The sequence below is a fragment of the Elaeis guineensis genome, chromosome 5 (genome assembly GCF_000442705.2).
Source record: "Elaeis guineensis isolate ETL-2024a chromosome 5, EG11, whole genome shotgun sequence".
Lineage (NCBI taxonomy): Eukaryota > Viridiplantae > Streptophyta > Magnoliopsida > Arecales > Arecaceae > Elaeis > Elaeis guineensis.
The window spans coordinates 36477629-36494561 of NC_025997.2; the positions used below are offsets into that span (position 1 = coordinate 36477629).

At 38.9% G+C, this 16933-nt stretch overlaps 1 long non-coding RNA gene across 1 annotated transcript; it reads left to right on the forward strand.

The window, feature by feature from the left end:
* Positions 1-8139: 8139 nt before the first annotated feature.
* Positions 8140-11656, forward strand: LOC140857805 (uncharacterized). The gene is made up of 2 exons (XR_012141229.1): positions 8140-8247; positions 11347-11656. It is a non-coding gene; the product is annotated as an uncharacterized lncRNA (long non-coding RNA).
* Positions 11657-16933: the final 5277 nt, after the last annotated feature.

Sequence of the window (16933 nt, forward strand, 5' to 3'; positions counted from 1 at the left end):
TTCTGGTGAGATCTTGGCTCCTTAGCTAGGACTATGGCCATTATTCGCAGTAAAGAGGGATGGCATCCGATGACATCACTCCAAGCTCTGCGGCAAACTTCTTGTACCAGAATGCCTCCTTCGCAGCTTCGATGCAGCAATATACTCTGCCTCCATGGTGGAATCAGCAATACCGTCTGCTTGGAACTCTTCCAGCTAACTGCACCACCATTGCAAATGAACAGACTCCTCAGATGTCGACTTTCGATCATCTATATCAGACATAAAGTCTGAGTCTGTAAATCCTGAACCTGGAGTTCTCCATTCCAAAGACTAGAAACATATCCTTAGTCCTTCTCAAGTACTTAAGGATACATTTCACAGAAGTCCAGTGCTCTTCGCTGGATTCGACTGATATCTGCTTGTGACACTCACAGCATGGGCTATATCAGGTCGTGTACATAGCATGGCATACATGAGGCTTCCTATTGCGAAGCATAAGGGATCTTGCTCATGCGTTCAATCTCCTCAGGTGTGCTAGGGCACATCTTCTTGGAGAGATGAATGCCATGTCTAAAAGGTACTAAACCTCTTTTGGAGTTTTCATGCTAAACCTTTTAGCACCTCCTCTATGTACATCTTCTGTGAAAGTCCCAGCATCCTATTTGGTCTATCTCTATAGACCTTAATACCAGTATAAAGGATGCCTCTCCTAGATCTTTCATAGAGAACTCCTTAGACAACCATATTTTGACTGAGGTCAACATGAAAATATCATTTCCAATTAGGAGGATGTCATCTACGTACAGTACGAGGAAGACAACTGCTCCCACTGACCTTCTTGAACACACATGGTTCCTCCTCATTCTTGATGAAACAAACATTTTGATCACATCATTGAAATGAGTATTCCAGCTCCGAGATGCTTGCTTAAGTCCATAAATGGACCTTTGCAGCTTGCAGATCTTGTGATCATCATCACTGGATGTGAAACCAAGCGCTGTTCCATATAGATATCTTCCTCAAGATATCCATTTAAGAACACCGTTTTCACGTCCATCTGCCATATTTCATAATCGAAATAGGCTGCAACAGCAAGCAATGTGCGGATGATTTTAGCATGGCTACGGGCGAAAAGGTATCCTGATAGTCAATGCCTTCGCGCTGACTATAACCTTTCGCTACGAGCCTAGCCTTGAATGTCTCCATATTCCCATCTGCACCTATCTTTCTCTTGAAGATCCATTTACACCTAATAGGTACAATACCTTCAGGTGGATCTACCAAGGTCAGACTTGGTTTGAGTGCATCGAGTCAATTTCTGATCTCATTGCCTCTAACCATTTCTCGAGTCGATATCTGATATCGCCTCGTCATAGGTCTTGGGGTCATCACCATGAGCCCCATTTTCCATGAGGAACATTTTCTCTACTTCCTCTTGTATAGTACCTAAGTACCTTTCAGGAGGATGAAAAATCCTAGTCGATCTACGAGTGGAAGAGGTTGTGTTAGGACTGGTTCTAATTGATTGGTTCCTCAGGTTCTTAGCTCGTTGCTCTTGGGAGACATTCTCCTTGAGCTTAATTATTCTTCCGATGCCACTATCTTGAATAAACTATTTTTCAAAAAAAATAGCATGTCGATTCACAATCACATTGTGATCTTCAGAATATAGAAATAGTATCCTAATGACTCTTTAGGATATCCTATGAATCCGAGCTCTAAAAGACCTGAACTCTAACTTGTCCGCCTGCTGTCTCTTGACATGAGCCGGACAACCCCAAATTCTGAGATGACTCAGACTTGGCTTCTTACCATGCATATCTCATACGGTGTGGTAGGAACGATTTTAGAGGAAACCTATTCAATACATATATTGCTGTCATGAGATAATTCCCCAAAGAAACTCAGGGAGGTCCGTGAAGCTCATCATGGAACAGACCATATCTAATAGGGTCCGATTCCTCCATTCTGAAACTCCATTGAGTTGTGGCATTCCAGGTGGAGTCCATTGAGAGACTATGCCATTGTCCTTAAGATAGTCTAGGAACTCCCGACTAAGGTATTCACCTCCTCGATCTGATCGAAGAACCTTAATGGACTTTTCTGTTTGTTTTTCTACTTCATGTCTGAATTTCTTTGAACTTTTCAAAGGCTTCAGACTTGTGTTTCATTAGAAACACATATCCGTATCTAGACATATCATCGGTAAAGGTAATGAAGTAGACATAGTTGCCTCTAGCCGGCACATCAAATGGGCCGCACACATCTGTATGTACTAGGGCAAGTAGGTCTGTGGCCCTTTCCCATGTCCTGTAAAAGGGAGCTTGGTCATTTTGCCTTGAAGGCATGATTCACAAACTGGATATGACTCGAAAGTCAACAGACTCAATAGCTCAATTTCTTCAATTTGTTAACCTGTCTTCCGCTATATGACCTAGCCTTAGGTGCCACAGATACTATCATTTAGACTATCTCTAGGCCTTTTAATTCCTATGGCATTCACATTTTGCTCGATATTAAATACAGATACATCAATATGTAGCTGATAGAGACATTAATAAGAAAACTATTTGCAACTTTATTATTTTCATAAAATATGTTACAATGTTCTTATGAAAGCTAATCACATAGCCTTCTTGTGCTAACATGAAACAGAAAATCAAATTCCTGCTTGCTGCAGGCACATAATAACAGTCTCTAAGAACTAAATCTAATCCTAACGGTAATCGTAGAGGGTAGGTTCTCACGACCACAGCAGCAACTCTTGCTCCGTTCCGACACGTAGGATCATATCCCCATCCCTCAGCCTCCTGCTCTCCTCAAGACCCTGCATAGAAGTGCACAAATGAGCACTAGAACCAGAGTCAAGTACCCAACTGGATGCAGAGAAATCGTAAGATTAGATTCTATAACGAGCATACCTCAGAAGGACCATCCTTCTTGTTCTTCAGGGTGGCCAGGTACTGAGGATAGTTCGCTTTCAATGGCCATCTGAATTACAGTGGAAATATTTTTCCTTTTCAGCAGCCTTCTTCTTCGGTTCCGTCTTCTTCTTCTTCCCATCCACCTTCTGCTTCTTCGCAGACTTCTTCTTCTTTCCAAAAGACTTTCTCTTGGAAGAAGTCGCTCCACAGTAAGGACTGAGCCTTTTGAACCCTTCAAAGAAAGCTCAGCCGTAACCAACATGTTCATTAACTCAGCCAAGGTACACTGCATCTTATGCATATGGAAGTTCATGATGAACTGACCATATGCATCAGACAAGGACTGAAGGATCACATCAATCTGAAAATCTCTGTCTAAGATGACATCGAGCTTCTCAAGCTCCTCAAGGTCCTTGATCATTGTCAAACAATGATCTTGGACTGACTGCCCATCATGCATTTTAGCCTTAAAAAGTCTTTGGCAGACTTGATACTTGGCTGGCGACTTTGTTCACCAAACAACTCTTGTAGGTGAGCCAACATTTGGTGGGTAGTCATAATATTCTCATGCTGGCACTGCAAGTCATCAGACATGGCACCCAACATGTAGTACCTGGCTTTGTTATCGTCATCCGTCCACTTTTCAGAGATGCTCTCTGTTCAGCAGTCGGACGTGCTGGCATGGCAGGTGGGTCCTGGTCCAAGACATGAGTCAGTTTCTCGAAATCCAGAATAATTCTGTAGTTTCTCAACCAGTCTTGAAATTGGATCCAGTCAATCTGTGGGTGTCTAGTATTTTGGTCAGGGGGTTGGACGCAGACATGTTTTCTGTAGAGAGTCAAAAGTTTCTAGTTAGATTTTGTAATCAGACTTAACCAATTTGTTTAGGAGTTTATTTTTAAATAAATTAGGCTCCCACTATTTTCTCAGATCCCTACACTCCCTAGGTAGAGATGTGAAAATCTCCGTGATTAGTGATTTCTAGTGGGTGGTGCGGTCTCACCGACTGGCTCACCACCTCACCTAACAGTTATTGGTGATGGGTCAACGATGAGTGGACAACTCTTGTCCAATGATTCTCTAATCATGGTGCACCCAAAACTTGGTCTCTAATTCATGAAGCTCACCGTGCCGAAATATTGCTCCAATCCTTAGTTAAGTCAGACCCACCATTTGCACGAATAGATTCCTGATTGGTCCCTCACCGTATCCGAAATATTGAGCACAACCCATCCTCTAATCCGTAGCATCCAATGCCTAATGGACATGGTTGCATCTTCCGGTGCAACTGAGCCACTGTAACCAGTCGAGAACAATCAACCCCGGGAAGGGCCCGCACATCCACAATGGTGGAAGATCTTAGACTTAATATTTTCTTAGGAGATTTGATTTAGGTCTCATTAAACTTGACTTGACATAGTCATAACAATTATGACTAACCTAGTGGCATGGGTTAGCTCGAATTGTTAGCCACCTCAAATCAGAACTGGGTCGACACATATGGCCAGGTAAGTGAGACCGGTGGAAGGGATATGCCATTAACTTGACAAGAACGCATTCGAGTCGAGTAGCTCCCAATTAAAAATCAGTCGATCGCATCTGCCCAACTTACCTTAGACACCAAATTATCGAACCAGAACCAATTGGGTTAGCCTACAATCCAGGCTCTAACCACTGAGCCAAATTAGGTCTTAACTTGATCGAGTCATATATGAATGTGATTCGACCTTGACCTAGACTTAATCCTATTAGGCTGGTCAATTATTAGCTTTCATGATCCACCTAACCAACTTTTGATTCGGTTTGATCAACCGCTAGACCTAATTGAGCTACCCAAGCCGAACCCAATTTTATGAAAATGACTTAGATCTGAAATTCTCAATTTTAGACCTAATTTAATTTCATAAGCTTAATTCATTAATTAAGTCTTGGGTTCATAAACAAAATATGTAAAATAAATCTAGGTTTCAGGATCTAGGGTTTTGCAGAAAAATAAGTTTGATTTCTGATTAAGGATGAACGCGCAGCACCCCTACATGCCATAAGAACACCCCATTGAATGGGAGGAGAGGGTCTTAAACCCTACTTTATTCTTATGATCGGACGGCCATGAGGAACACCTTAATCAGAAATATTGATTTAACTACAAAACTAGTTAGATCTAAGTTACATATCACATATATAATTTCAGATCTAACTTATACATGCTTTGCATACATCTCATGTATTAAAATCTGATCTAATTAGCATGCTTTCAGATCTGATACATCACATATAATATCTAAAAAATAAGATTTAAATTGAACTATTCAATATAAAATCTATTCTAGACAGTTACTAGAACAATTCTACAACTAGTCTAGGCATGCAGCAGATCAATCTTATGAATTAATTAAATTTTATTTTTATTTTTTGATCTGAATATAAATTTATAACATCAAAAAATCAGAGAATAAATTAGATCTAATTTATATTTTAATCACATTAAAATATAAAACTTCAAGACTATTCATAGTTTAAACTATTCCTAGTCTAGTCATGCATCTCATACATGTTAGATCTACTTAGATTTAATTTTAAATTTTTTGATTTCAGATCCTATCACATCTGATGTGACATCTGAAATCATTAATATCAATAAATAAAAATAAAAATAGATCTAAATTAGATCTGAAATAGAGCCATCAACCTGGCTCTGATACCAGTTGAAGGAAAAATCATTTTTTTCCTTGTAGGATCTTCCAGATCTAATGAGATCTGGGGAAATATTTTAAAAAAAATTATCCTACTTTATTTCAGATCTAAGGTCTATTAGATCTGATTCTTATTATCTGATATTTAATCTAAAATTAAATCTAAAACTTGAGGATTAGAGAAATACCTCTAGGGTAACTAGATTATCCTGTAGATGATCGCAGCAACGCCGAGGTTCTAAAATAGCCACGCAGTCACCTGGCCTCTACCGTATCCACTCGAGCAGGATCTGGATCGTCTTCTCCTCGGAATCTTTGCTCCAAAAATCAGATCTAGATCTGATCTGAAGATCTTCAAAAGATCTTCTGAAGCTGGAGCAGCAGCTTCTCGACAAATTCCTGCAGCCTTCTGATCAGGAGCCACCACACTTGGACAAGCACCAGATGGATGCCCAACCTCTTGGACGTGAAGAGGGGAGAGAGAGGAGCAGAGGGGGCTGGAGAAGTGGAGGGGTTCACGTTTTTGCTGGGTATTGAGCAGATTCTCTAAACCTAGGCGCAGACAGGGTTTAAATAGACCTGCTGCGCCATGCAGTGCCACATCATTCGACCAATCAAAAAATTTCAATTAATTCTGAAAAAATTCTGATTGATGGAGTGATGTCATCTGATCATATCAAATAAGAACCCACAAACCCTCCTACTGTTGGCGCCAACACTGGATAAGCATAGTGAGATTGGCGCCCAACAGTTTGAGTCGATTAAGGCATAGAGTCCTCATCTCATGGGACTCTATCCTTATCCACTTGGGGCGCATGCCATATCTGATTATGGCGCCCACTTTGAGGGTAAATTAGCAGGTGGACACTCCACAAAAACTCTCCAATGACCTCTTGCCAAGTGGCCTTCAGTCCAAGTCCATGGGTTAACGTTTGACCGATGTCCTAAAACGGAAATGGCAGGTGACAGGAATTGGCAGGTGTTGTCTTAAATTCATCTCATGAATTAAGACAAGACTTTTCTGAGCTGGACTGACTCCAGTCAGACTGAGAGAAATCTTCTCAAGGTTCTCTGGGTGAGTCAAATCACATTTGGCTCAGTCGAGATAGAAAAGATTATACGAGGAGAAAGTTAGGCTCAATCGTGTGCTAGCACGTTTTCTTGAACCTAATTGGATCTAATCCAAATCAATCGAACTGGGCTAGCTCAGTTGATGACATCCAGACCCTAACTCTTGTTTGTGTGACCAGTTAGGTTCATTTCCGTATGGTAATGAGACATGTCATGATCTCATCATCGACATTATCGAAACTCCTTTTGATGGACCAGAACTCTTCTGATTCAGACAATTAGAATGATCGATCATCAAGATCATTCTAATTGCTCCCAAAATCCACCAGTGACACCTAGCAGTATATGGTGGCAACCCATCAGAAATGAAGATGAACCTCTCGGTGCAGCTACCTGTGTGATTGAGTTCTTCTATCATGATTCCCGATTGAATTAGGGTTAAGGTGAACTCGTCAAACCCAACATCAGTCATATGAATCAATCGATCGATCCAAGTCCGATATGAAACCTTAATGAAAATTTTTTTCTATTATTTCACTCTGCCATGGTCATGGGCTTAAAGACTCGATCTTTCGATCATCATAGGACTACTTCTCTTATCTACCGAGGTTGATAGATCCCATCTTGGTGCAATCTGGTTCCTACAATGAATATGCTACAGCCAACATACACCTCAGGATTTCGAATGGCTAGGAGACCGAGTTATGGTGTAGTCAAACTATAACACACTCAAAGTGAATTGTCGATGCACCTCAGATCAAAGAACTAGACACACAGCTGCAGCATCGAGCTAGTCATCGACGAGAAGGTAGACTTCTTTATGACTGCTCGAGGTGGTCACGACTCTCGTTCTCAACGAATATCTGTACTCTTGTTCCGGTGTCTCCACACCGTAGACTCAAGACACATCTACCATAAAGAAGCGATCGTACACCAACCTTCCGGATCGATCACCATCCTCATGATGATCCTATGGTCAGGAGCTGTTTATGAGTTAGTTATATAAATTCATGCCTTAAATTTTCAACTCTTGAAAATATGAATTAACATTCTACTAAATCAAAAGATATATCACAGACATAATGTACACAATGTGATAGTAGAATAATCCTTTTATTCATTTATAGTTAAAATTACAAATTTGCCCTTATATTTGTACAGGAATGTGTCAGCCAATCTGGCATTTAGGGCACACATCTAACAATTAGAAGGGTGATTGAAGAAAATTTAAGTTAAAATGCCAACATTCTTTGACAGTTTGACCTATTTGATCTTATGCTAGGATGGTCAATAATGGAGGATATCTTTTTACTTAGGCAATTGATCGTAACGGATAGAGGGAAAAAAAAATGAAATACCCCAGCCTGGGCAGATTTATCAACAAAAGGAGGGAAAAGATCAATCTATCTATGGTCTTGTTGATCTGGAAAAAGATTATGATAGAACATAAATGGCTTTTTTCTTTTTTTTTTTTTTGCAGCGGGGAGGAGGGGTCTGTGTACGTTGGTGCAAAGATGAGCCTTAGAAATTGTGGCTTGACAAGGGTGTGTTTCTAATCATGGTGTGCTCACTGCAAGGTTCAGTTCTGATGACATAATTCTTATACTATTTACACCGATATACCATGCTGTCTGCTACTTGCAAATGATATTCTCTTGATCGACAAGAGGACAAGGTTAATGCTAAATTAGATTTATGGAGCGAAAATTTCAGAAGATAAGGGTTTGAAAATTAGTTTAATGTATATAGAGTTTATTGAATGTAATTTCAAGGAAAATGGAGGTGAAAGTGGGGCTTCATTCAAGATTAATGGACAAGTGATACCAACAGAGCTTAGTCATATTGTTGAATCTAAAGAGTAGAGTTTTAGAGAGATGAGTGAAGATAATATAGTTGGATGAAATGAAGAGGAGCTCCCGAGTTGGTATGGAACTGACACATATTTCTACAGCTTACATGAAAGTGCTATAAAGCAAATATAACCATCATTATTGTGTTGCTGAGTTTGTTAGGGCAATAAAGAGGATCTGGTAGGAGATACCAAGGCTGAAGCTGTGAGAAAAAATTCAGAAAACTTACATTAACAACAATGCTAGCTCTTAACAGGAACTATTTGTGAATTTGTATTCATAAAACTGACTCCAAATAGTTCAGACAAAGTTTCACACTTGATCTAACAAAATTATTTATTTGTAATTACATTGTTTGAGAGATTGGACTGAAGTGTTTTTAGACAATTAAGAGCATGTTGCTTTCATCCCGAGGCTACAGATTTTATCAGTTCTTTGAGAGGAAGGGAGGGCATAAGCCCACCCAGATTTATTAAATGAAATGAAAGCCTTACAACAAGAGACAAAAACATCCACCCCTCCAAACAGCAGGGTTGAAGAGCCAGGAAATATTTTGCTGAGAGATTCTAGTTGCATCTTGAGGTTTGAAGATTGAGTCAAGTAAATACTCCTTCTGGAGGTTGTTCATTTTCTTAAAGAGTCTTGATTTGGCACATTGTTCCTAACCATTCCGGAAAAAAAAATAATAATGGAGACAAGTAGGTTTGACATTTCGGTGAATTGTTTGTAACTTTAAGCCAATATGTTTCCTCAGTAGGTCATTTTTTTCTTCCTATGGTATTTGGGCTGGCCCACTATCAAAACCAGTCCTGGGTACTTATGGATATGGTCTAGCCCAGTCTGTGTAAGCCTATTTCTAACTGATTATATTGGCCCAATCCGATGATCCAATGGGATTTTCAACCCATCCATCCAAACAGGTCCTTAAGAGTGTCTTAACTTGCATGTCTTTTGGCTACAATTTCCAAAAACCTGTGCCGAGAGTTGACACCACAGATGCTCCATTTTTTGTGTCAGGAAATGTCATGTATTGTGTCATAAGGTAAAGCAAAGTGAAGTGTACACTCCTGAAATTCCAGAATTATAGGAATTTGAAATATAAGAGTAGCAATACATTCCATGTTTTTGCAAATGCATTCCTTATTATGGTAAGCACTTTTCAAAAGATTTTCACAGTGGAAGATTTTAAAAAAAGATGTGTAAGTGTGTCCCTTAACATTTATGAATCAGTAGAGCTGTTGCTGAGATCCATAGACCTGGAGCCACAGTGTTATGGGTCCGGGATGGGTCCAAAGATAGACACAAATGATTCATGTTTGGGCATGGCTTTAGTCTGTATGTGCATACTCTGGACCTGACTTGTTCCAATTGTATAATATAATAAGGCTTGGATACAACTTTCGTGAACACTAGCTGGCTGGATAGGTTACTGAATATATACATACCAAATTCCTTATCCACCAGGCTTCCTTATGCTTCCAAACAAAGAAACCAAGCCCTAACTTTCCTCCTTTCATGTCTCCACTTCCAATGCCCATATCACCAAATCCTTGGCGGGGTTGAGATGATACACTAAGTCATATAGTACCAAATAATGAGTGAATTTACACTGAATAATTGACCTGATTCAGACTTGGACCTGATCTACACCTCACCCAAAATGATGCAACTTGATGATCCTTGGGTAGAGAATGGTCTTAAAATACTCATACCCTACCCACAGACCCTTTGGGCCTGTTTGTTTTACAAGTTTTACTAAAACTGGTAAATGAAAAACTTTGAAAAAAGAAGTTTTGCAAAACTGGTTGTTTGGAAGCTCTCAGTAAAACCAGTTTTGCCAAAATTGACCAGTGATAAAACTGGACAAATGAGTTTTATTAGAAACATTTCTCCTGTCTTTCATAAAACCTGTTTTATACAGTGTCAGGTTTAATGGATGTCTGTATAGGAAAACTTGCAGAGAAATAAACAGTCCCTATGCGTCTTATGAAATCTCGACTAGAACCAGAGTCACAGGGGCACTTTGACTTTTGCCTTCACTAAGTCCTATGTTTTTTCGTGGAGTGCAGAATTTGCCTTAATTGGTGAGAATATGTACAATCTATTCCACTGGCAAGAGCATGATTTTGGGCTAGCAAAAATTCATAAAACAGGTTTGTTGTTTGAATGATTACCAATGCAATGGCATGCATAACTTTTAGAAATTTACATTAACATGTAAACTGTTAGTTGCTGCAGTTAGGTATGTTTCTGATTTGAACTGTTTCATATTGTTGCACTTGCGAAAACAAAGAGCTCAGTCTGATATGCTGCATGCTAAATTATTAGATAAATAATACTCAGTGCCCAGCTTGGACTCTGTTATTCTAAATGTGCCTTGAGTCCTTGACTATATGTTCATGTGCATATCTGTGAACGGATTATATACTAAAATTTATTGCTGTGGGATATTATGATTATGACTGTATAAGATTATTGTTAGCAAGTTCCATATACAATGTTTTTCTTCCTCAAATATCTAAATTGATTTTCTCTTTAACATGTCCACTTGTTTTTCATCTTTTGTTAATGTGATAGACTGATGCCATTTCTAAGATGCTGTATTATGTGAAACTTTTATGCCCTTAACTTTCTTTACTTAGATGATAGCATATTAAAATCTACATGGTTGCTTGTTAATGAACTGGAAACCATGTGAAATAGCTATTTAATTGAAATGTTTCAGGAACCATTTTATCTGGTCATAGAAGATATTGTTCATTTAATTTCACATCTTGTCAGTGGAAGCACCACTATGATAACATGGCATTATATTTATTTCTGCAGTCAAAAAGTCAGAGGTAAGGTCAAGGGCCGACAGAGAAGCAGATAATCAACAACTTTTGCTGCTGGAAGAGAAAGATGTCATCTCAACTGTAGCTACTGTGCTTTCTGATCTTTGTGGTCCAGGAGAGTGGATGCCCATGGATAAACTTCGTGCAGAGGTTAGCTTAAGGATTTCTCTGACAATATTTTGTGCTTCAATTTGGATAGTGAGGATGAGCATGTGTGATGGTTTCGTCTGAAAAGGGTTCTTTACTATTATATTGACAGACTTCATATCTCCATTTACAAGTTTATATATATTCTTAACATATACACTCCCTCTTGGTTCAATTCTCTTTCTTTTTAAGAAAGAGAAGCAAGAGAAATATACCAAGAGTGTTTTAATTGGTCTATATAAATAATTTTTTTCTGTTGAATTGGATGTTGGTGATCACAGGAATACAAACTTCACATGCTTTGCATGTTCAGGACTCTTATAGGCATAAAGAAGATTAATTATTTTGATTCTCACCATGATAGCTTCCTGATATAAATTACCCACTGCAGAAGCACAGGCTAGGATGTATAGAGATCCAAGGTAAAAATGGATACAAACATCCATATGAATCTATAGATTTCTTTTATGGATTCCGATGTAGAAAAAGAATTGATAGCTTGTATTGCTCCTAAATGGGCCCCAACTCTCTCTAAGGGACTGGCAAAATAGCAGTTATAATTATCGGAAACTACTGCTGTAACCTCTCCTATTTGCTGAAGGGACTTTAAAGACATTTTCCCATTAATATGAAGTTTAGGAACTTATGTGCAAAAATCTGCTGTTTTGATTTGAGAGATCAGACCAAGTTCTACCACCCTGAATTAAGTTTCTGATGTACCCAGACCTAAATAACTATCTTGTGTAGGTAAGAATAAAGGTTGGAGCACAAGAAAAGAAAAAAAAAAGAAACCTTTGAAATCTGATGGATAAGAAAATCACCACAATCAGATCACAAAGGGGTAGAACGCCACACTCAAGAAAAGAAGAATGTGAGTGCTAAGTTCTAAGGTTTATAACTCGCCACTAACAACAGTGGTTAGATAAGAGAAATCAGTAACACTCATTTTCATTCATTGAAATCTGAATTGAATACATAGATCGCCTCCCTTTATATAGATAAGAGAGGGAACATAAGACAAATTTAGTAAATGGAAGGAAATAACAGAATTTGACTATCATAGAAATGATGGTGGCTATATCTTCCTACAAAGGAAATGATAGTGGCCGTATGTTGCTACTACGAAAATGATGGTGGCTGGAGATCATGGTGAATTAAGAAGAACAAAATAACTTTAGCTGCATCTTGCTACTATGGAAATGATGGTGGCTGGAGATCATGGTGAATTAGGAAGAACAAAACAACCTTGATTGCGTCTTACTACTATGGAAATGATGGTGGCTGGAGATCATGGTGAATTAGGAAAAACAAAATAAGCTTCTAAACTCGGTCCTTTTTTCAAACAATAATTTCTTTTAAATTCTGCCAAATCTGATTCGCACCACATCATGCTTCTACGCACGTGAGCAAAATCATCAATTTGGCTCTTGGATCCATATATGGCATGTGATCATCTCTTTCTTCGTGATGGTGCACATCATTTTCCCTTTGTTGAGTAGATTTGCCCTCAAATCCAAGTCTTCCCCATCATCCAAACTATCTCCAAGTAAGAAGAAAGATCTCGAACATTGAATGTAGCGGACACATTGTAGCCACCAGGCAATTCAATCTTGTAAGCATTGTCATTCACTTTCTCAACAACTCGGAATGGACCATCAGCACGCGGCATGAGCTTAGATTTTCTTTGGTTTGGAAATCGTTCTTTGCGAAGATGTATCCAAACAAGATCACTTGGAGCAAAGCGAACTTGTTTTCTTTTCTGTTGGCTGCCTTCTCATAAGCCGCATTCTTCCTCTCAATCTGCTCTTTGATGCTCTTATGCATGGACTTAACCAACTCAGCTTTCTTCTTCCCATCCATACAAACTCTTTCGCTGATTGGAAGTGGTGCCAAATTAAGTGGGGTGATAGGATTAAACCCATAAACCACTTCAAAAGGAGAATGCTTAGTAGTGCTATGAATACTACGATTGTAAGCAAACTCAACATAAGCCAAACACTCATCCCAATTCTTCATATTTTTGTTAACAACAGTGCGAAGCAAAGAAGAGAGGGTACGATTTATCACTTCGGTCTGACCATCGGTTTGTGGGTGGCAAGTCGTGCTGAAAAGCAATCTAGTACCAAGCTTCTTCCACAAAGTCTTCGAAAAGTAACTCAAGAACTTGACATCTCGATCAGACACAATACTCTTTGGTACACCATGCAAACGTACTATCTCTTTGAAAAATAATTCTGCAACATGTGAAGGATCATCGGTTCTGTGGCATGGCACGAAATGAGACATTTTTGAAAATCGATCCACAACCATCAGAACCGAATCCTTCCCCCTTTGTGTTCTTGGCAGTCCAAGTACAAAATCCATACTCAAATCTACCCATGGTTGATCTGGTACAGGTAGCGGCATATACAACCTTTGTGAAGTCTCTTTGCTCTTCGCCTTCTTACAGGTAATGCACCTCTCAATGACGTGATGCACATTACGAATCATAGCTGGCCAATAAAAGTGCTCTTTCACAATCTTCAATGTTTTCTTTTCTCCAAAATGACCCACCAATCTGCCACTATGAGCTTCTCTCACCAAAAGCTCTCGAATGGAACTGTTAGGAATGCATAGCCGACCTGACTTAAACAAGTATCCGTCATGCCTGTAATAGTCATTTACAGCTCTTTTCTCGCACTCTTCATAAATATTTGCAAAATTTGGATCGTCCTTGTATCGATCTATAATCAATTTAAATCTCATTAGTTTAGCATTAAGCAATGAAATCAAAGCATACCTCCTGAAAGTGCATCAGCCACGATATTGACATTCCTTTTTTTGTATTTGATCACATAAGGAAAGGTTTCCAAGAATTCTATCCACTTGGCATGTCTACGATTCAGCTTGTTTTGTCCTTTCAAGTGCTTTAAAGACTCATGATCAGTATGGATGACGAACTCCTTTGGCAATAAATAATGTTGCCAAGTCTCCAAAGTCCGAATCAGAGCGTAGAACTCCTTGTCATAGACAGAGTAGTTCAAGCTTGCACCATTCAACTTCTCACTAAAATATGCTATGGGACGCCCTTCTTGCATCAGAACAGCTCCAATGCGCACACTGGAGGTATCACATTCTACCTCAAAAGTCTTGAAAAAATCGGGTAGAGCTAGAATGGGTGCTGAACTCAACTTCTCCTTGATCAACTCGAAACTCCTTTGGGCTGCTTCAATCCATTTGAATTCTCCTCCTTTCTTGATGCATTCAGTGATAGGAGCAAGAATAGTGCTGAAGTTCCTCACAAACCTCCGATAAAAGGATGCTAGGCCATGAAAACTCCTCACTTCAGATACATTAGTAAGAACAGGCCACTCCTTGATCGCTTTCACCTTTTCCTCATTAACTTTCACTCCATGTTGTGACACAACATAACCAAGAAAGACTATGCGATCCTGACAAAAATGACACTTTTTGAGGTTGCCATATAGCTTCTCTTATCGCAGAACCTCAAAAACACCTCTGAGGTGCTCCATATGCTCTTCCTGATTCCTGCTAAAAATTAGAATATCATCAAAATATACAACCACAAAATCACCAATAAACTTACACAGCACATGATTCATCAATCTCATGAATGTGCTAGGTGCGTTGGACAAGCCAAATGGCATGACTGTCCACTCATACAATCCGAACTTGGTCTTGAATGCGGTCTTCCATTCATTACCTTCCTTCATGCGAATCTGATGGTATCCGCTCCTAAGGTCTATTTTTGAGAAGACCTTTGCTCCATGCAACTCATCAAGCATATCGTCCAGTCGTGGGATTGGATAGCGATATTTTATTGTGATCTTGTTTATCGCCCTACTATCCACGCACATCCGCATAGATCCATTGTTGCCCACTATGCAATCCAAGAGGGGGGGTGAATTGGGTTCTTAAAAATTTTAACCTTAACTTATATCTTATGAAAATTGTTTAACAATAGCTAAATAAATAAGGAGAGTATAGTTGATTCAAAGCTAATGGTTAAATGTAAGAATGCAAGAGAATAAAGAAGTTCTAAAGAAGAGCAATTAGGCACAAACAAACAAAAGGATTTATAGTGGTTCGGTGCCAACCTTGCACCTACATCCACTCCCCAAGCTCCTACTTGAAATTCCAATCCACTAACTTGTATTCAACTTGAATACACTCGTCGGAACCTCCGACTCTAGCTATCCCAAGCTAGTCCATTTATTTTCGGGTACAAGCCAACCCAATACAATCCGATTCAAGGTTCGGATCAACCTTCCCACGTTTTGGAACCCTTCCAAAACAAAAACAATAACTCAAAAGAGTATACAATTAATAGCACAGAAAATACAAAAGAAGCTCCTTTAATGAGCGAATGAGGCTTTAAATACACTTTACTCAAATAGACGAAAGTTCTTTCCGATTTTCTCAAGATAGTTGGAGACTTGAATGAGCACTTGAGGAGTTGGTGAACTTGAAATAAAAGCTTCTTGAATGCTTTGAGTGGGCACTTGCTTAGGGCTGAAAAGTATGCTTGAAATCCTCTTTTCAAAAATTTCTTGTTGTTGATTCCCACCTTTAAGTCCCTTTATATATCTTCAAATAATAGTGGAGAGTAATCTGGGCTGAAATAGAGCCGTTAGATCACATTAAATGCGCATTAAATGCACTTAAAACGGGTTAAAAACTAGCCGTTGCGGAACTTTCCCATCACAGGGGTCGACTAATGGTCGACTATGGGTCGACTCATGCCTTCATGGGATCGACTCATGCCTGGGGGGTCGACCCATGGGGTCGACTCACAGACGTGCCAGCCAAAAAATTCTGTGCCATTCAGCCCTTTGTGCCATGAGTCAACTCATGGGGTCGACTCAATTTTACAAACATGAATATCTTTCAAAATACACATCCAAAAATTATAAAATTTTTTCCAATGGATCACAAATCTTTTGTTCTTGCTCTTGATGCTTTCAAATCAGAATTTGATAAAATTACGATTTTGCCCTGAAATATAATAAGTCTTTTTCAAGAGAAAATCATTAGTAACCCCCTCAAATGCTTTGTAATCATCAAAATCAATTCAAGGAGCAACAATCTCCCTCTTTTTGATGATGACAAAATACTTGAGCAAAAGCATATATAAAGCATTGAACATAAATTTCAAATTTATGAAGATGCATTATTTAAATATTATAGTCAAGTATTGGAATGAAATGCATCATAAGTAGTTTGAAGATAAATGTAAAATTTGCTACCAATTTGAAAATTGCTTATAAATGCATTTGCTTGGAAAGAAGAGTTGATTTGGATTCTTTGGCATATGACACACATGTGCCCATTTGCTTATATTGCTCATTTGCCAAACAATTTGCTTATTGCTTATTGCTCATTTGCTCATTTGCTTTTGATTCTTTACTCCCCTTTTTGACAGCATCAATTGA